At 44.7% G+C, this 21,922-nt stretch overlaps 1 long non-coding RNA gene across 19 annotated transcripts in view; it reads left to right on the plus strand.

The window, feature by feature from the left end:
• The first annotated feature begins 2,225 nt into the window (after positions 1-2,225).
• Positions 2,226-21,922, plus strand: part of LOC115401851 (uncharacterized) — a 39,733-nt gene continuing 20,036 nt past the window's right edge. For 15 of the 19 annotated variants that reach the window (XR_003933010.1, XR_003933024.1, XR_003933023.1 and 12 more), the window contains exons 1-2: positions 2,538-2,551; positions 5,390-5,391. This is a non-coding gene — a long non-coding RNA (uncharacterized LOC115401851). Of the gene's footprint in view, positions 2,236-2,537; positions 2,552-5,389; positions 5,392-9,195; positions 9,208-11,922; positions 11,935-18,495; positions 18,502-21,542; positions 21,546-21,922 lie in introns of those variants that run through there. The other 4 variants (XR_003933008.1, XR_003933007.1, XR_003933034.1 and 1 more) reach the window with 4 other exon arrangements.

A 21,922-nucleotide genomic window follows, 5' to 3' on the forward strand; every position in this document is an offset into this window, starting at 1 on the left:
TGACCACGGAGATGTTTGGGTCTGTGTGGTAACTGTACAGTACATGTGATTATCGGCAACATGTTTACTGTTTGGCTGAAATGTCTTACGTGTTTTCAGTTGATGCTACCTGATTACTCTGTGGTGTATGTATATGCAGTGAAGAATGACAACAGACTTACTGTCATGCACACGTTTGCCAATTTTCCAATTTGTTGCACAATGTAGCAGCTGATGAAACTGCTACAATCTTCCAGTCTGTCGAGGTCTGAGGCAAAGGTGGGAAGCTGGAGGAATGATGTGCACCCCAGTCACAGCCAACCATTTCCTGAAAGTCTAAAAGAGAACACTCTCCCGGCCTCTTGGAGTAACAGCAAAAATTCTCACAGGCCAAAGTAGCTTTAGAAACCACACATTTATTTAAAATATCCCTCTCCTGCTGAAGTTACATTTATCTATAATGGAAACATAAATAAAACCCAACAACATGCTCACCAAAAAAAAAAAAAAAAAAAAAAATAGTGGAAGAAGAAGAGAGAAAGTAGTCCTTTACTCAAAAACAGATTCATCTCAATCAAAAACACAAATAATGCCTCAAAAAGAATAAGAAACGCCATCCATCCTTGGTTTTTTTTTTTTTTTTTTTTTGGGGGGGGGGGCTAATGTATAATAAATGTCAATAATAGAACAAAATGAAAGAAAATGAAAATAAGATGCAGAATATTCTGGATTGCTTCCTTCTGCTTACCTGGTCTTCCTCATCTGCCCACATTCTGTCTGCAAAGCAGAGCTTCAGCTTTGCAGACAGAATGTGCTGCTTCCCACCAGTCACCAGCATGGCCAAACCAGAGGAGTTTCTCTGCAGAATGAACAGTGTCCAGGATGCCATTGGAGGGGGGACAGCGCAAAGGATTAAGGGACATCGCTTCCCTTTCTAAATTTGGTGACGTTGTAATGAGTAGTTATGGTTTTCTGTTCTTTCAGCGTCATCTGTCATCATTATTTTGTTGTGTCTATATCATTATTGTCTTGTTGCGGTATGTTTTCGGTTGGTAGTGAGTGAAAGGAATGTGAATCAGACCTATCTGTGTCCTGATGCTTCAAACATTCACCAAATACATCAGAGCTCTGCGCTGTAAGTACTAATGGGTCAACAATATCTGTACAAGTTGAGTCATCTCTGGACATTGTCCTCAATTTTAGAGAATTTCATTGGAAATATTTTCACAATCAAAAAGGAAGAAATGTCCAGGCAAAAGAGGATGCATGGTCATCCCAGTCAACACACATCGATCAACTGACGTGACGTATCGTTAACTGTCACTGTCTGTAAATAATCCAAAGCAACTTAGAATGTGTGCAAACTGAAATGTCCCATCCAAATGTTGCACAGCTGTAAAAATCAATGCAGGTGAAACAATATTCAAAACAAACTAATACATGTTTCCGAGGCTGGCGATGGAGGGAGTCTCCTCCTGGAACAGAAAATATATCTTTTTTTTTTCTTTTTTTTTAATGTAAAGTTGTATTTCCCTCTACTAATGTACCATCCAGGGACAAAGTTTATTTTCAGTTTTGGGATGAAAAATAAACAACATCGACACAGAGGCATCATTAAAGTACTGTTGTGACATGTATAAATGGAGTAAAAAAATTTTTTTCCTGCAATAAGTGTGAAAAGTTGAAAAGTTCAAATGTTGACCTGTTCTTCTCATCCAATGAATTGTCAAATATTTATGTGAATCCAAGTGTATTGGGTACAATCACATATTATTTTCAGAAATGACTATATAAAGGTTCATATATATATATGTATATATATATATATATATATATATATATATATATATATATATATATATATATATATATATATATATATACATATATATATATATATATATATATATATATATATATATATATATATACACATATATTTATATATATCAGTAGCGGCCGGTGGAGCGGGGCGCAGGTGGTGGGAGAGCTTGTTTCGTTCGCCTACACCAGGGGTCGGCAATTAGCGGCCCGCGGGCCACATGTGGCCCGCCGAACCGTTCAATCCGGCCCGCGAGAGGATTCCAACACGCGTGCGCACAAACCCACGCATTACCCCGGGCCCTTCAGTGGACGCACGCACCCCTGTTGGAGTGCGATATCTGTCATTGTGTTGCAATAGACAATCTTTGAAAGATGTGTTGTTTAGTTGTGGTTTCCGGTTTGTCACTGAAAAATAAAGAGGAGTGGCACCTCGTCTGGTGAACAGAGAGTGCAAGTGAGTGCGTGGCAAGTGGCCGGCGACAAACAGTTCCAGGGAAAAATCCGCGCGCCCGTCAACTTGCACTGCCACTCGCTGCCGCCCGCCACCCGCTCCATTGCCCTCCATTGCTCGTCGCTCCAGTTGGTTGAAATAGCGAATTGGCGCCAGGACAGCCTGTCAGCGTGGAGGTCTTCATGCACCTGCTGACGGAGGGCAGCAGGGCTCCGACCACGCAGAACAGTTGGCGTGATGCCAAGGCGAGCGGCGTGCACGATCTCACTTGTTCACTGCTTCTGGTGGAAACCGGGCGTCAGCCTGAAGCAGCGCAGGAACCGGCCGTCCGGGAGCAGCTCCTGCAGAAGACGCTGGAACTCACGGAGCTCAGACCGCCTCCAGGGCAGCAGACAGCCTGAAGCGATGCTGGTGCCTCGCTGCAGCCGGAGCTGACCAGACTTCCACATGCCGGTTAGAGAGCAGCGACGGTGGCAGGCGGAGCATCTCAATCTCAATCTTTATTTGTAAAAGCACTTCTCATATTCATAAAAGTGCTGAACAGTAAAAACAGTCATAAAAACAAAAAAGAACAAAACCCGCACCATCGATCAGTATGCACGCGCTCGCGCACGCACACACACACACACACACACACACACACACACACACACACACACACACACACACACACACACACACACAGACAGCCGGGTGCACACAGGACTGTGGAACAGACATCAGAAGAATCCTGCCCACTGTGCAGGAGACGGTGATGAGGAGGCTGTGATGTTTCTGCAGGATGTTCTGTGTTGCATATTTGTTCCAGCGTGACACGTCCCGTGAATGAATTCACACACCAGAGATAAAACTCGGGCGTCCCCCTCCTGCTCTCCAGTCCGCTAGCCCGGAGACCCCTTGGCCCGCGATTGAAGTGCCCCCAAAAAAAGTGGCCCGCCACCAAATCAAATTGCCGACCCCTGGCCTACACCGTCAGCGGCTGCGTTAATTCACTTCTGCATTGGCGGAAGCGCTCGTTTCCATAGTTGAAGAAACTAGTTTATTAAAAATAATTGTTGCCTACCTGTTGTGTTGTTTGGAATGTGCCTTGATATATATATATATATATATATATATATACATATTAGGAGTGTAACGGTATTTGTATTCGTCCCGTACCGTCACGGTACGGGGGTCACGGTTCGGCACACACAATCACACGACGAATACACCAGTGAGTAAAAAAAAAAAAAATTCCAACCTTAGATGGCGGTAATGAGCCTAAAAGCTGCCGGCAACCACCATTATCACAGAAGAAGAAGAAGTAGAACAAGCAGGTCCAAACATGAACAAATGAAGAAGAAAGTACAAGCGGAATGAGAGCTGCAGCGTGTGGCGGAGCGGATTAAATGGGTGTTCCGCGTGCGTTCCCTCATACGGAGTGACGTGTGACGTGCCAGTAAACGGGAAGCAGCACAGTCAAAAAACCAGCAGAGAACGCCACGGTGGTGGAAAAACACTTTTTTAATACAAAACCCCGACATAAAAAACATTGGAGAGGCGAGATGGAACCAAATCGCACAACAGCGAGTTGTATAAAGAGCTCTATAGCAGAATACGAGCGATCGCCGGCTGGTGTTATGGATTAACTGGTTCCCGTGTTAACGAATGACAGCGGAGGTCTGTGTAAACACATGCTGATTACAGCAGTTGTTAAAGTAAGACTCACAAAAGACTTTAAATGTACACACTCACTGTAACTGTCGATAGCCGAGGTTCGCTAGAACGACTAGATGTTTCAGTCATTATTGGTCACAAGTTAACACGGGCACCAGTTAATTCGAAACATCGGCATGCGGCGCAGAGCTCACACCGAGACGTGCTGCTCCGCACGGCGGTGCTGCGGTCAGGGGAGCAGCCGCTCCTTCAGCAGCGTATCATGGAGATTTGGGACATTATTTGAGCAGATATCAGCAGATAAAAACTCTCTGCTCGGCGCTGAGGACTGCTGCTGCAGAGAGGAAGACCTGCAAGTTCCTCGTGAGACTTTGTGCGCATGTCACAGGGTCCTTGTAAACGAGGATTCATCGTGGATGCTTTGTATGCTGTACATGAATACTCTCGTGTTTAATACTATTGTTTACAATCGGATTGAAAAAACACCATGTAAACTGGGCCAATAATGTGTGGCATGGGAAAGCTTGGGAAAAATGTTCTGGTACATTTGTGAACTTTTTTTTACTTTTTCCCCACTGTACCGAAAAACGTACCGAACCATGACCCTTACACCGAGGTACGTACCGTACCGTGGCTTTTGTGTACCGTTACACCCCTAATACATATACATATATATATACATATATATATATATATATATATATATATATGTATATATACATATATATATATATATATATATATATATGTATATATATATATATAGAACTGTGTTCTTACCAGCCTGGTGGTATTGTGTCTGTCTCCTTCCAGCTCGGGTCCTCTACCAGAGGCCTGGGAGCTTAAGGGTTCTGCAGGATCTTAGCTGTTCCTAAGATCTCTTGTCTCTTTTGAACAGAGCTCAAAGATGTTGTTCCTGGTATCTGCCGGAGCCATCCTCCCAGCTTGGGGGTCACTGCTCCCAGTGTCCCGACCACTACTGGTATCACTGTTGCCTTCACGTCCCACACTCTCTCTATCTCTTCCCTCAACCCTTGATATTTCTCCGTGGTGGTGCAGAAATCTGTACAGGGTCAGACTAAAAAGTCAAAGCAGACTTCACAGCAGGTCAGAGTTAAGCTAACAACAGGTCATAGAAATTTTACAGCAGGTCCAAGCAAACTCTACTCTAGCTCTGAGTAAATTTTCTAGGGTCAGAGTAAACACAATAGCAGGTCAGAGTAAATTTTACAACAGGTAAAATTAACTGTTACAGGATCAGAGTAAACTGTGGATCTCATCATTACCATCCATCAATTCCATGTGACCCATTCATGACATTCATCCATACATCCATCCCATGTCATACCGCCAACACATACGAGGGTGTACCCAAAAATTCCCGGAATTTGATTGTAACTTTTTATTTCTAACATTTCAAAATAAAACATCACTGTCGCCTTCAAAATAATCTCCATCCGCATTAATGCAGCGCTCCAGCCGTGTCTCCCACTTCACCAATGCGTCGTGACACCCGTGCGTGAAAGTGTCATTCTGGGCCGGCTGTGTTTTTCTGTCACCTCCTCCACATCTGCAAACCGCTGTCCCTTCAGCTGCTTCTTCAACTTGGGGAACAAGAAAAAGTCACTGGAGGCTTCATCTGGAGAATCAGGCGGATGGGAGAGGAGATTCATCTCATTCTTCTCCAGAAACAGCGTGAGGCGCAGCGCCGTGTCCGCTGGCGCTCTGTGGTGGTGGATCAACCGGCTCCACTCCGCCACGACGCTCTGCTTCCTCCTCACATCCTCACGGAGCGTCTGAGGACTTCCTGTAGTAGTCCTGGTTTACAGTCTGACCTGGAGGGACAGACTCGCTGTGGACGAGACCCTGGACAGCCGAGAAGCAGCTCAGCATTGTTTTCACGGCTGAGCGGACCTGACGCGCCGACATCTGGCCCTTCTCAAACCCCCGGACCACTCATGGACCTGAGTCTTCCCCAGAGCAGCATCCTTGTAGGCTTGCTGCAACAAGCTGAGTGTTTCTGCTGCTGTTTTTCCAGCAAAAAGCAGAATTTAATGTTTGTGCGCTGCTCTGGCTTTCCGATTAATGTCGCCATTTTGGAAAAAGCGCAGACCGCAGCTGCACTCTGTTACTATAAATAGCGCCTGACAGTCGTCAGTGTCACTCTGGGAGCTCAGCTTTTTCACAGATATGCACGAGGCTTACCTGCAGCACATCTGACGGCCAGAAGTCGAAACTCATTATTATTAGTATTTTATGACCAAATTCCGGGAACTTCTGGGTACCCCCTCGTATAATGTATTCAACCCATATCATCCATTCATCCATTCATCCATTCATCCATCCATCGAATCCATCCAATGGCAATTTCTAATGGTCACAGAACCAAAACAGAACACTTAAAAAAAAAGAAAAATACATATACCAGAACGGTATACAATAAGTCTCAAGACTGAGAGCAGGGAAAACAAAATTAATGCAAGCACAAGAAATGCTGAACGTACGAATGCACATCTGCACACTACAGCAGATGTTACAATCCAGCGCCGGCATTCAGTCAGAACGCTACTTAAATAGTGGCGGAAAAGCAGCCGAGCGGAAAATGCAGAAAAGCAGCTGAAACCTATCTCGGTGATGAGCCGGTCTTCCGTAAACAGCCTCCCAGCACCGCCCACCTGAAAACCAAAACAAAACAGCCAAACAGCGCCCCTAAGAGGACGATGATATGCGGGACGTGACACATTTAGTTTATTTGTTATCTGTTCCCAGTATTATCGTTATAGGCTAGAAATAAACTGGTTGATGAGGTTTGAATCCATCTACCCTGTGAACCTTACAGAGGAAGCTCATAGTGATGGAGGAGATGTCCTTATTATTCATGAAAATAGAAGTTGTGCACAGTCATGTATGTCATTTTGTCTCTGTGGTGGAATGTATTCATCCTGTCATTTCAGGTTAAAAGAATACCTATTGCAGTAGTCTCATAAAAATTTCACCAACTGAACTGTGAGTGATTGTATACGGAAGAGCATTAGGGCCACCCGTGAGAAATTTTTTTTTAGAAGGGGTAAAAAAAAAATTGTCATCATGAACTTCGAGAAAAAAGTCGAAATGCCGAGAATAAAGTCGAAATATCGAGAATAAAGTCGTCATATAATGTCGAGAATAAAGTTGAAATAGGATGTCAAGAATAAAGTCGAAATTTTGAGAATAAAGTCGAACTATAATGTCGAGAATAAAGTTGAAATAGAATGTTGAGAATAAAGTCGAAATGTTGAGAATAAAGTCGATGTCCCAATTCTCTTTGATAAATCCAGTGAGGAGAACGACAGAGCAGAGCTGCGTGCGGTAGCATAGTTTGTACCAACTTTATGTGTTTCAAATTCAAGTATCATTAAAGGTGTAATACAACATTTTGATTTCCGGGTGGATCACCTAAATAATTGGTGGGTCTGTTTGTCAATCATTCTGACGAGCTGCTTTCGTAAGGCGGTTCTCCGTGCTTGCGCCCAATCAGCTTCTCCCTTTTGCGCATGCGCATTCAGAGTGTTTATGTAGCCGGTGAGCTTCTGAGCTCGTACTGACCGATGGCGAGTCTGACATAATGAAACTGTAACTGTTTCGGAAAAAAAAAAGCTTTATTTATGAGCGAGGGGGATCGCAGAAACTGTACAGAGCCGTGCACGCCGGAGAAGAGGAGATCGCGCTCGTACACTTCCGCGTTTTCTGGGAGAAGCAGGAGAGCCGGGCGGATGGTCTGGCGCATGCGCGTTGTTCAAAAAGTGAGTAACAGACGTGGGGCTTCGTCTTTTCGAGAAAATGTTGTATTATACCTTTAATGTTGCTGTTCAACCCAACATTGAAAATTATTCTGGACTCAGATCGTGTTTTAAACTTATTTTATTTAATGATTGAAGTGAACACATTTTCAAAGGATGGATTTCATGACTCTGATAACGATGTTTTCAAACATAATTTCTTTATCAAGCAAACCCTTCATATCCCCGGAAAAATAAAAACATTAAAAAATGCAACTTAGTCCTCACATCTCTCCAAAAAAATAATGAACCAGAGTTTAAAAAAAGATATATTGTCGTTGTGTCCTTGGGCAAGACACTTCACCCATGTTGCCTAGTATGACAGTTGTGAGAGTGAATGGTTGGTGGTCGGAGGGGCCGATGGCGCAGATTGGCAGCCTCGCTTCCGTCAGTCTGCCCCAGGGCAGCTGTGGCTACAGTAGTAGCTTACCACCACCCAGTATGGAGAGAATGAATAATGCACTGTAAAGCGTCTTTGAGTGTCCTGAAAAGCGCTATATAAAACCAATGCATTATTATTATTATTATTATTTCGAATTAAAAGTTCTTTAAAAGACATGGCAGAAATTCACATCGATTGCTGTATTTACAATATTTTTATTGAATTCTTTATTTTAAAATGAATTAATGCAGCCCCTACTATTCCATCCTGCCAGGCTCCAGTCCTGGAGGAGTCTGGAAATCTAAAGAAAGTCATTTCTTGTGCCCGGGCTGCCTGAGATGATCGGGTCCGACGGTCTCTCTCTGGTCCTGGAGGTGCTGGTTCCTCCTCGAACCAGACCAGCAGAGCAGGTGGAGTTGGTGGATGTATCTGGCAGTGGTGCATTTGTATGTACAGATCATGATAAAAATAATTATCCTTGCCTGTTAATGAGCTTCTCCTTCAGCATGCTACTGGAGCTACAGACGGATCAATAAAATACAAGGCGTCTTAATTTCTGATGATTTGATGGTCAAAGCAGAAGCAAGAAGTCTTGTAGAAACTGAAACACATTAGAAATTATTTTTATATTAATGTAAGAATAAAATACATGTTATTTATAGACTGGAAAAAAAAACTTTTAAAAACATTTGGGGACAAATATCACTGGCTTAATAGAGGAAAAGTGAAATATTTAATAATAAAAGAACAATAGAAAAACAGATGAAGCTCTTGCTGTCACACTCTAAAAACAAATGTCTAGACTTAACAAAAAAAATCAACGCAACAGTTTGCATTAGTCTTTTTAAGTTATGGCAACCTCATTAGAAATTACATTGAACTAACAAACTATTTTGCTTTGAGTGATCGATAACGGATCACGACGAACCACAACGGATCGATACAACGACCGCATCACTGCAGCCGCTGCACCGATCCGCCTGTCAATCTCATGCTCCATCCGTCTCACTCGTGAACAAGACCCCAAGATACTTAAACTCCTCCACTTGGGCCGAAGTCTTTCCACCCACCTGGAGAGGGCAAGCCACCTTCTTCCGGTTGAGGACCATGCCCTCGGATTTGGAGGCGCTCATCCTCATCCCTGTCACTTCACACTCGGCTGCGAACCGCCGCAGTGCATGATGGTCCAGGTTCGATGAAGCCAACAGGACAACATCATCTGCAAAAAGCAGAGATGAAATCCTGCGGTCCCCGAACCGGACCCCCTCCGGCCCCTGGCTGCACCTAGAAATTCTGTCTATAAAGATTATGAACAGAACCGGTGACAAAGGGCAGCCCTGCATCCGAGGTTCAACTATCGGTCGAATCCTCCTCTCCAGTACCCTGTAGTAGACTTTCCCAGGGGGGGCTGAGGAGTGTATCCCCCTATAGTTGGAGTACACCCTCTGGTCCCCCTTTTTAAACAGGGGGACCACCACCGAGGTCTGCCAATCCAGAGGCACCGTCCCCGACTGCCGCGCGCTGTTGCAGAGACATGTCAACCAAAACAGTCCTGAACATCCAGAGACTTAAGGTACTCAGGGCGAATCTCGCCCACCCCCGGTGCCCTGCCACCGAGGAGCTCACGACTACCTCGGTGACTTGAGCTTGGGGGATGGACGAGTCCACCTCTGGGACCTCAGCCTCTGCTTCCTCAACAGAAGACGTGGCGATGGGATTGAGGAGGTCCTGGAAGTATTCCTTCCACCGTCCAACAATATCCCCAGTTGAGGTCAGCAGCTCCCCACCTCCACTGTAAACAGTGTTGGCGGAGACCTGCTTTCCCTTCCTGAGGCGCCGAATGGGTTACCAGAATTTCTTTGAGGCTGACCGATAGTCCTCCTCCATGGCCTCCCCGAACTCCTCCCAGACCCCAGTTTTTGCCTCCACAACCACTTGGGCTGCAGTTTGCTTGGCCTGTCAGTTCCTGTCAGCTGCTTCTGGAGTCCCATGAGCCAACAATGCTCGATAGGACTCCTTCTTCAGTTTGACGGCAGCCCTTACTTCTAGTGTCCACCACCGGGTTCGGGGGTTGCTGCCATGACAGGCACCGGAGACCTTACGACCACAGCTCTGGGCAGCTGCTTCGACAATGGAGGGGGAGAACATGGTCCACTTGGACTCAATGTCCCCAGCCTCCCTCGGGACATGAGAGAAGCTCTCCAAGAGGTGGGAGTTGAAAACCATGCTGACAAAGGGTTCCACAGGCGTTCCCAGCAGACCCTCACAATATGTTTGGGTCTGCCAAGTCTGTCCGGTTTCCTCCTCTGCCAGTGAATCCAACTCACCACCAGGTGGTGATCGGTCCACAGCTCTGCTCCTCTCTTCACCTGAGTGTCCAAGACACGCAGCCGGAGATCAGATGATACGAGAACAAAGTCGATTATCGACCTCCGACCTAGGGTGTCCTGGTGCCAAGTGCACTTATGGACCCCCCTGTGCTTGAACATGGTGTTCGTTATGGACAAACTGTGACTAGCACAGAAGTCCAATAACAGAACACCACTCGGGTTCAGACCAGGTAGGCCGTGCGTCCCAATCACCTCCCTCCAGGTCTCACTGTCACTGCCCACGTGAGTGTTGAAGTCCCAAAGGAAAACAAGGGAGTCCCCAGTCGGAGCAGTGTCCAGCACCTCTCTCAGGGACTCCAAGAAGGCCGGGTACTCTGCACTGCTGTTCGGCCCATAAGCCGAGACAACAGTGAGGCACCTGTCCCCGACCCGAAGGCGCAGAGATGCGACCCTCTGGTTCACTGGGGTGAACTCCAACACATGGCGGCTGAGCTGTGGGGCTATAAGCAAACCCACGCCAGCCCCCCGCCTCTCACCGCGGGCAACGCCAGAGCAGTGGAGAGTCCAGCCCTTCTCAAGAGGTTGGGTTCCAGAGCCCAGGCTATGTGTGGAGGTGAGCCCGACTATATCTAGCCGGTACCTCTCAACCTCCCTAACAAGCTCGGGCTCCTTCCCCCCCAACTAGGTGACATTCCATGTCCCTAAGGCTAGTTTCTGTGTCTGAGGATCGGGTCGCCGGGCACACTGATGGCCACCCAGTCCACATTGCACCTAGCCCCTACTGTTCCCTCGACGGGTGGTGGGTCCACCGGAGGGTCAGCCCACGTCGCCCCTTCGGGCTGAGCCGTGGGTAAAGGCTCGGTCACCAGGCACTCGCTTGCGAGCCCCAACCCCATGCCTGACTCCAGGGTGGGGCCCCGGCTGCACCATACCGGGCAACGTCACGGACCTCAATTGTAAGTTCATCATAGGAGCTGTTGACCTGCCCTTAGTCTGGCCCATCACCCAGGAACTGTTTGCCATGGGAGACCCTGCCAGGGGCATAAAGCCCCAGACAACATAGCTCCTGGGATCACGCAAAAACTCAAACTCCCCCACCACTTTAAGGTGGCAGGTCAGGGGGGAGACTGTACATTTCATTTAGAAAAATAAATAAATAAACAGATGAAGATTACCGTATTGGCCCGAATATAAGACGACTCCGATTATAACACGACCCCTATTTTTCAAAGATCATTTTGTGAAAAAAAAAAAATGCTGAAGACAGTAAGGTCACTCATAAAACAACTTTTTATTATACAATTATTATAAACTCAAAAACTCACAACTGAGATAACATTTCACGAGATATAAAATGAAAAAATATATTCTCTTTCTCAAAATAAGAAACAATGAGCAACAAATAAGAAGCCTCAAGGAGTCAAAACTGTATAAATGATGTAAATAACTTCCCAGTGCCTTCAGCTGAATCACGGCTCTGGTGGTGGGCATTCCGTCTTTCCGTTTTTCAGTGACGTGTTCACTCACCCTTCTATCAGTCTCTCTGAAGCGTCGCTCTCAGGACCACGGAAAGCTTTTCTCATAGCGTTAGCATCTGTAGGCATTTTTTCTGTGCTCTCCAATAAGAACGAGGCGCTCTGCTACACCACATCTCCTGGCGGCTTGGCATTTGTTTGATGACTCTGCTGCGTTGATCACCATCAGTTTAAAGTTGGTATCATAACTTCTCCTCTGTTGTTGCTCAGTTGTCCAGCGTTCGGGTCCCTTTGTTCCAGATGATCCGCTATTTTTCATCAGATCATTTGATCTCATTTCATCGCTCCACTCGCTCTCTGGTCAGTGATACTTTGGCGCCATCGAGCGGCGCAGATGCGTATTGACCATCTACCGTAAGTCCGCGATTATAACACGACCCCACTTTTGAGGATGCAATTTCTGGAAAAAAACATCGTCTTATATTCGGGCCAATACGGTACTTTGACAAACTGTCTTATTTCCGGCTGTGCTCTCCATTTTAAACATGTGAAGAGGCTGGCAGCTGTAGTAACAGGAAGCTGCACTCCCATCCTACAGCAAGTCCACCCCACCCCCAGACACACTGTGATGCCCTCACTTGCATCCGGCTCACAATCCATTAACCCCTGGTGAGTTAATACAGTTTGCGCCAGTGCCCTGATTTGTTCAGTATTGTTGGTCAGTGAAGAGTGAGGCAGTCAGTAATGGATTTTATATGAATATAACTGTGGTCTCACTGATATTAGGCCCTGCTTGGGAAGATTACACTATTCATCTATGGTGATGAGATCCCTGCTGTGGGAGGCAGTTAGATGCCAAGGGAGAAGTTACAGAGAAAGTGGATTAAATAAAGGGGAGGGAATTGGTTCAGGTAGTTGTCATTGATTCTCAGGTAACCACCACGGTGCAGTGAGGCGGCTCTGTCAGCCCTCTAATAGGGTTGTGTGCATTTGGCCATTCATATTGTCCTGTGGTTACATCAGCCCAACTGCAGGTAAAGTAAACCTGCACTCTTCAGGAAATTTGATTTCTAATCGCGAGATAGCATGTTTTTATTATTATTATTACTTGCATATTTCAGTTGATGCCATCTGTCTTGATAGACAGGGAGCGAGAGCTGATTTTTGTGTGTCAGTCGATCAAATACCCTCACGACTGAAGGAAGATGAGAGGAATCTTTCCATGTAGGAATATTTTAGCCACTACCCTTACCCTCTATGGTTCACAGTCTTCAAAAGGTTAATCAGTCATATCTGAATAATGACTTCAACTGATCACTGCTACATTTAAATTGTATTCACTTTTTTAAATGTGTCTTTTCACATAATCTTTAAAGCTAAATGTAAAGAAATGAATAAACACAGGATAAAGGACTCTGACAAAACAAACATGATACTCAAGCGGTTAAAAACATTGTACCGTCTGGTTCCCTCACAGATTTCACCTACCAACAGTGTCTGCTGGATGTCAAATGATTAAGAAACTCCACAGATGTAATGATACCCTGAGTGACCACTCCTCATTCTTCAGTCAATATTTCTTCAGTACAGCTTACACTTACAAACCAGTGCTTTGCCTGGTAACCAGGCAGCACGTGAAGCTGGGTAACTCACCTCCAACTCCCGGACCATCAGCACTGGATCCCCTCAGGGCTGTGTTCTCTCTCCCCTGCTCTTTTTTCCCTGGACAACAGCAGCTGTGCCTCCAGTCACCAGTCTGTCAAACTGAGATTTGTTTTCTGCTTCTGAGTGTGTGAGTGTTTGCATGGGTGGTGTGGCACATCATATTTAATCAATAAGTAATCTATACACACATATGCATACATTCAAATCACCAGTGAGTGTTCTTCCAAGGTACAAGAGAGTCTTTCACTGATAAGCATCATAACTCTAAACCTTAACTGTGTAAAAGCGCAAAGAAACAGAAATAAATTTCCTCTCCTCTGTCTGTAGCACATCATTCACAGTAAAACAGAGACAATACAAAGCATTTAATCATGGCTGTGTCGTAAAATATTTTGACCAGAGTTTATCCTGAGATGCATCTTTTAGAAAAGGACGCATGGATGCACAAATCACTGGTGATCACAGTAAAAAGCACTAAAAATAAAAAGCATTTTCAGGGCTAAACATCTAACAATTTTGAATAATAAATATATAATGCAACTTTTTTTGTCCCGAATGAAATCATATCTGGCTGTAAAGTCTGTAAATCCCAGTCAAACTCAGAGTTCGTGTGTCCCATGTTAATGCAATGAAAGAAACATCGACGTCAGGGGGTAAAGACCAGAGGTAACTGTGACCAGAGATCACAGGTAATACTCATCTCGTGCAAGTAGTGTGTCATGTAAAAACCTATTGATGAGTTGCACTGTTGTATAGGCCGCAGGGTTCAAAGCATAGGGAAAAATAGTAACTTAAAATCCAGAAATTACGGTACTGTCTAAGTGAATGAAAGGTAACAGGTCAGCTGCTGCCACACAGGTGACCTGTTACCTCCAAAATACAGAACATGATGACAACACCTCTGTGGTGGATAAAATCAACATCTATCAGGACAGAACATTAATGGGGTATTTTCACAGCTTCACTACTTCCTGAAAATAGCTGTGCACATTCATTTCCTGTCTTGCATTATTGGCCAAACTGATTAATCCAGGTGTGTCTGGTTTAGACTGCTGCAACAAGACACACCTGGATTAATCATTTTGGCCAATAATGCAAGACAGGAAATGAAGTGCACAGTTAATTTCAGGAAGTAGTGGAGCTGTGAAAATGGCCCATTCTCATCAGAATTTCATACACATGAGATGAGTAGGGAGCAGAAGAATCATGATCAAGTGGTTCATAACAGGCCAGGACAAAGGTGCAAAGCTCAACTTCAACAGATGGTAAACTAACAGAGTCAAGCTCTGTGAACACTTTCCTTTTGGACTTCAATAAATTACTAAATTATTCGGTAACACTTTACTTTAAGCACCAGTTTGACACATTATAAGTAGCTATAAACACTCATACATGATCACAATGCTTTATAACTCACTATACAGCATATGATTAGGGTTAGGGTTAGGTTATACAGGGGGGCTTCAAATAAAGTGTTACCAATGATTCATTTGAATGAAATCATCAAAGGAATCATTTTGCATTGTTAGTCAGCTGCACAAATCAAAACTGACACACTAAAAAATGTTGGGTTAAAAACAACCCAAACAACCCATGGGTTATTTTTAACCCAACACTGGTTAAATATCGGACAGAACCAGGGTTGTGAGGGTTACTTTAAAATTGTAATCCGGTACAATTACAAGTTACTTGTCAAAAAATGTAATCAGTAACTTACTGTAATTACTTCAAATAAAAAGGAACATACCAGATTACTTTTAGTTACTTTTAGATTACTTCACCAGCAAACATAAAAAATGAAGACAATGTGTCATCCTCACAGTGTATTGACAGCTCTACACAGTAAACACTAAACACTCTGAGTGTTATGAACTCTGCTGAACTCTGTGTTCAGCCCCAATTAATACCAACAACATCACCTTTGACCTCTAAACCCACTGAGAATCTGACTTTCTTTCTTTCTGACTCAGGATCAGAACCATCAGTTCAGACTGTGTTCCTCTAGTAGTTCTACAGTCCAGCAGCAGCACCAGGAGTCGGACTGAAAGTGTTAACACACATTTATATTATATACTCACTGTGCTGTGTAGCTGTACTGCTGTAGTGAGGAGCAGGGTTTGTGTTCAGGTCGGCCATGCTCAGTATTTTTTCAAGAGTTCAGAGTTGATTCATTCCTCAGTGACAGAAGGAAACATGCAGTCTCCAGTAAATCCTCCATACAGGCTGAAGATTTTATTGCCTCCATCAGATTTTTCTGAGTTCAACCTGGTGAGGCAGCAGCAGCAGGTTACTGACAGGTTAGCAGGCTAATAACACTTTAGCTTCACTGTGAGTTCAGGTGTGTTTCATACCTGTAGATGTGTCTTCAGGTTTGATGAGTCCCTGGATGTTGAGAGCATTTTCACAGCTAGGAGGCAGGATTTACATCGTACAGAGAAGTCCTGGTCCTCATCTGACTTAAATACAAAATGTCTACGTTTCCAGCCAAAGAATGAGTTTCTCTCCCTTGGGAGCAGCCATGACTCCAGCAGCAGGTGGTAAAGTCCATGGCAATGCGGGTTGTTTCGTTCATGGTTAAACACATCAGCAGAGCGGGAGGCTGCTCCAAGACAGCGGTGGATGCCGTGTCCACAATTTATATATCTACGGTGTCTATTGTTTATAGATCTATGATTTGGCCATTTGTGCCATAAAGTGCTGCAAAGTGCTGTAAAGTGTCACAGTGTCTGTATACAGCTCGGATGTCTGTTGTTGCTGGTATATTCCTTCTGATTTTCAAAAGTAATCCCGCTCAGTAATCCGTGTTTTTATCAGAAGTGCCTGTAACGAGATTACATATTTTTTGCGTGTACTGTAACGGGTTACAGTGACAATTTTTTTGTATCCTGATTACGTAGCGCCGTTACATGTAATCCATTACTCCCCAACCCTGGTCAGAACACATGCTGGGTTATTTTGACCCATCAAGTTGGGTTGGTTTCCTTAAACCAGGGGTGTCCAAAGTCAGTCCTGGAGGGCCATGTCTCCCTGCTTCAACACACCTGAATATCATGATGATTCAGGCCCAAGTCCAGCAGAAAGCCTGATAACGAGCCTCAATGCAATCAGCTGTGTTGAAGCAGGGAGACATGGGCTGTGTCCGAATGTGCACCCTATTCCCTACATAGGGCACTACATAGTGAAGACGCCATTTTTAGGGGTGTCCGAATGTCCAGATAGCAAAAAAGTAGGGCACTAGAAATTTCCCACAATGCATCTTGAAAAGTAGTGAACATCGATGCTCCCTAGACGGCTCGATATTACCCATCGTGCATTACGAATCTCTAGCAAAATGACGGCGGAAGAGCGGCAGCGTGAAGCGGAAGCCGGAGCTGTGACATATAAATGTAAGTATTTCATTACAATATTGTTAATTTGCTGGGCATGAACACATTATAACAAGGTAAAGGTTAAAGATGTGTAAAGTTTCGGCCACTGTGAACGTATATTTGACCCATTGAAGTTGAAAGTTAGCCCTGGTGCTAATATTTAGCCTGTGTTAGCTACAGTGCATCGATATCTTCGGCATTTTCTAAAGCAAATACTTAACGATTAACAGTTCATCCGATAATATGTCAGGTGTAGTGACACCCAGGGGCTTATATCTGAGTGTGATATATACGCGTTGTGTCTTTGAACAGACGAGGATGTAGAGTGGCTGGTGCGGCTCCGCTGCTGCAGTAGCTTCTTCAGCCGGAAGAGGTTCGCCTCGGCCGCCGGCTGGGAGTAAGCTTATTATATTATACTAATTATACTATTTCTATTGTGCCCGTTTGTGTGCTGTTACATAATATTGCGTGGTTGCATGTGATTGTGGAACTATAACTCTTTTAAGGCCAATCCGTGTGCTATTGCATAATACTGTGTGGTTGTGTGTGATTACAGAGCAATAATCGAGAACATGGGGCTTGGCTGCCTGGTTTCCCCTGCCAGAGCAGCCAAAAAGTGGGAAAACTTAAAAAAAACCTTCAAGGTTAGTGAGGTTTCTATTATTAATGCTGTTCGATAGGTGTCATGTAACAGTTGCATAAAATGAATGTTTGCAGGAGGAGCGGATGAAGGAGGGCAGTCAGTGGAAGTGGCTCTCCCTCATGGAGGAGGCGATAGGCGGCAGACCGTCTGTGCGGCCTCCCTGCCTCATCGCCACCTCTGGAGAGGAGAGCCCTTCCACCTCTGCAGCATCCTCAGAGCCACAGGATGAGGATGAGGGAGAGAGAGAGGGAGAGAGCAGCGCCCCAGCAGCCAAGAGGTCCAGGCAGAGTGTGCTGCAGTACTTGGAGAGAGCGGAGAAGAGGGAGGAAGAGAGAGAGAAGAGAGAGGAGGAAAGAGAGAAAAGAGAAGAGGAGAGACAGGAGAGACTTTTAAAACTCCTGGAAATAATTGTGAAAAAAAATTGAGTTTGGTTTGTTTTTGCTGTTTTTTATGTTCACTGTAAAGTTCCAAAATTTAACAATTTTATAATAAAGAAATGAAATTAGAACAAGGATGATTGATGAAGAATTAATTGATACACTACTTACGTTTTAGGATAGACAATTAAATGAACTATTTACATAAACTATTTACATTATATTAATCTGTTGCTGTACATATTAACACTTATTTTAGAACAAACGTGAACTAAATGGCACAAGTAGAGTCTGAAGTCTGTGGTCTGAAGGCACAGCTACCTTAGCAGGTAGCTGTGGAAGGCACCAACAGTGTATTCATCAAGTCAGTAATCATGGTCCCGGAGTGCCTGATGCCTGACCCTCGGAGCAGACAATGCCGCTGCCATGGCTGCCCGCAGTGACTCCCCGCTCTGCTGGCCCTGGTTGTCCTGCTCATGGTGGACAGCCTCTGTCTCTGGCTCCTGGACTGGCTCCGGCTCCAGCAGGTCCCCGTGGCGAAGGCAGAGGTTGTGCAGGACAGCGCAGCAGGCGATGACCTTAACAGCAAAGGTGGGTTGAACCTCCAACGCCTTGAAAAATATGGCCCGCCACCTGGCCTTCATGATGCCAAATGCTCTCTCCACCACAGATCGTGCCCTGGAGTGGTGCCTGTTGAACCGGGCCTCAACAGGGTTCCTCACAGGCTGCCTGTACGGCGTCAGGATGGTGATGGGCCGTGACAGGCAGGGGTACCCACCATCACCAAGGAGGACGAAGCTGGCGGGAGGATACAGCTGCTCCTTGTAGATGGGGCTGTTCCTCAACACGCGGGAGTCATGCACCGAGCCAGGGTAACCGGCGAAAATGTCTAAAAATCTCCCTTGGTGATCAGTCACTGCCTGAAATTGTACCGAGTGGAACAGCTTTCGGTTGAGGAAGCACTCAGCGTGCTCTGCGGGGGGTTTAATTCTCACATGGCAACCATCTATTGCCCCCACAACCCTCTGAAAAGAGGCACACCCACCCAACTGCTGGAAACCAGTAGAAATGTCTTCCAGTTCCTCTGCAGGTGGAAATGAGATCAGGCGCCTCTGTATGCTGAGGATCTGGTCTGCCACCCGGTGGGCAACATCGCAGACTGTGGACCTGGGGATGTCAAAGGCCCTCGCTACCACCCGGTAGGAGGTTCCACTGGCCAGCCAGAAGAGGAACACCAGGGTGTCCAGGTGCCTCCCCCAGCCCTGGTGATCTCTGGGCCAGAGCAGGTCAGTGAGGGCCGAGATGGTGGTGCGGTGCAGCCGGAAGTCTGGCCGGAGCTCTGAGTGGCCATCAAAGTACATGGCCAACAGGGGAACCTTCCTGTTGACCACACAATACAGTGCCAGTGGTGTCTGGGGGGGGGGGGGGGGGGGGGGGGGGAAAGGTAGGTTAGTTTGTTTTAATGACCAACCTAGAACCACTTTGCAGCTTTAAGCTCCTGAAAATGCAACTTCTCATGGTAGCATTTGTGGGAGTTTAAAGCTGTGCAAAATGGTTCTATTTTCTTGTTTTGTAGGTTTATCTTTTGCACTTCAATATTATTGTCTTTCTTCTGTTGTTGCCTTAATAAAAACTAAAACACAAGGTTGGTGACTTTGCATGTGTTTCTTAAGGGTAAGTGCTTTATTCACAGGTTGAAATCTGGATTTTCAGAGGATTTATTCCTTCCTGTATGTATTCCTGTTATCATAATTATGCAATATAGTTAACACATTAAGTCAGAAAGGATGTTGTCAATGAAAAACCTGTTTTCCCCCTGTATATGGTCATTTAGTTTGCCAGTTTTTTTTTAACAATCAGCTCATATCAAATGGGCTTACAAAAAGTGTTTACATATGGAATAGCTGGTTTTTGGTAGTTACTGTAAATAGCTGAAATGGGATATGTGCTAGATCAAGTCATACATTGATTCCTATTGATAAATGAGATTAGTTTGCCAAAGCTTAAAAGCAATCAATTAAAAATGAGGACTATAATACCCTTAATTTTCCCCAGCAGATGGCGTGATATTGCAAAAAAGGGAATTAACCTATTTACTTACGCGGTGTCTTGCCGAAGCAATGAGAGCCACTCTCATTCGCCGTCTCCTCCTCAAGGCCTCTCTCCTTTGTCTCCTCGCCTTAATTTGTGTCATTTTGGCCAGTAAAAGTTGAATTAAAGAGAACAAAAACACAGAAAAGTTGACGATGGGGGCCATTTCGCCGGTGGATGAGATTCCCGCGGCAGGTGAGTGGCGCGAACATCAAAGAACATAACGTATTAATGTAGTACTTTATAATAATTTCACTGAATTTAATAATATATTTTTATTTATTCCTCAATGATTAGAAACATGACAAGGAAAGTAAAATGCAGTATAGGAGCACATTTAAAATAAAATATTACGTCTTAGCGAGCCTGTGCGTGTGGTTACCATGGTACCATCCGAGGGTCACGTGATCAGCGCTGAGGGGAAAAAGTAGGGAGCTGAGTGTCCGAATCGCCAACGGATTCAGGGCACTATGTAGTGCACTATGTAGTGAACACTATGTAGTGCACTATGTAGTGATTGAGGGGTTAGGGCATAGGGTGCACATTCGGACACAGCCATGGAAAACATGCAGGGCTGCGGCCCTCCAGGATCGACTTTGGACACCCCTGCCTTAAATCAACAGTTGGGTTATTTCAACAACCCATTTGGGTTGTTCAAATAATCTAACTACAGGCTCAATTTCACTACACTGTTAGGTTATTTTTATTCAATCAGCTGGGTTGCTGATTTCTAATTATTAATAATATAATATTGTAGTGTGGAACAGTGACACGAGGCTTTTAACTCCTCTTTGCTCAACGAGGGCTTTTGATGTGACAACAAAAGCACACCAGGAACAGCTCACACACACTGACAATCAAATAATATGGCTCGCAGGCCCCATGTCACTCCCCGAGCAACCTCCCTAACTCATGGTCCGACACATAATAAAATAAATGCAACATGAAAGTGGCAACAGCAACGACACCCACAACCCTGAAAAGGAGAAGCGGTAGAAAATGGATGGATTTTTATTTTTAACATGAATGGAACATGAATGGGAGGATTACCTTTACAAAAATATGATTACCGCACATTTATATATTATTTCCACACCTTTACATATTATTACTTTACTGAAAGTCTGACCTTATGGGCTTCACATGGTCACTCCACTTTTACCAGATAGTATAAAACCTGTCCCTTTGAGTTCTGAGAGTAAAAAAAGTTTTTCCTTGGTATAGATTTCTTGAATTGTGCTAATCCAGTCTCCAGTTGTCAGCGGGACCAGTTTTAACCATTTCCTTGCTACAGCTTTCTTACTTGCTGTCAATAGTATCCAGAGCAACATTTAGTCTTTCTTTTGCCAATCTATTACATTCAAATACACATTTTAAAAGTTACAAGGTATTTTACTGCCAAATTCATAATTAATATGCTCACATACCTGTGTCCAATAAAGTGTTATCACTGGACAATCCCAAAAAATGTGAAAATGATTAGCCCGTGAGGACCCACAGGATCTCCAACTGACATCTCTTTTGAATAGGTGTAATAAAAAACCTGGTTAGGTTCTTCCAACAAAACTCTCGCCATGAGGGAACCCATAGTGACCCATTGCAGTCTACATGAGGTGGCCCAACTTTCACTTAAAATTTCCATGTTTCCTTCCTTTTCCCATCTTCTCTTAATGTAGTCTGTATTGGCCTGTTTACCTTGTTGAATAGCTTTATATACTTTGCATATTATTTTCCATCCATTTTCTGCCGTCCCGAATTCACCTCGGGCGACCAGGTTTCCCCGGCATCTAAAATTCACCTTCCGCCCGAAATCAGAAACCCAGTTTTCGCTAACTTAGCCACAATTAGCTTCTAAGGGAGCAT

This window comes from Salarias fasciatus, chromosome 2 (assembly GCF_902148845.1).
Source record: "Salarias fasciatus chromosome 2, fSalaFa1.1, whole genome shotgun sequence".
Lineage (NCBI taxonomy): Eukaryota > Metazoa > Chordata > Actinopteri > Blenniiformes > Blenniidae > Salarias > Salarias fasciatus.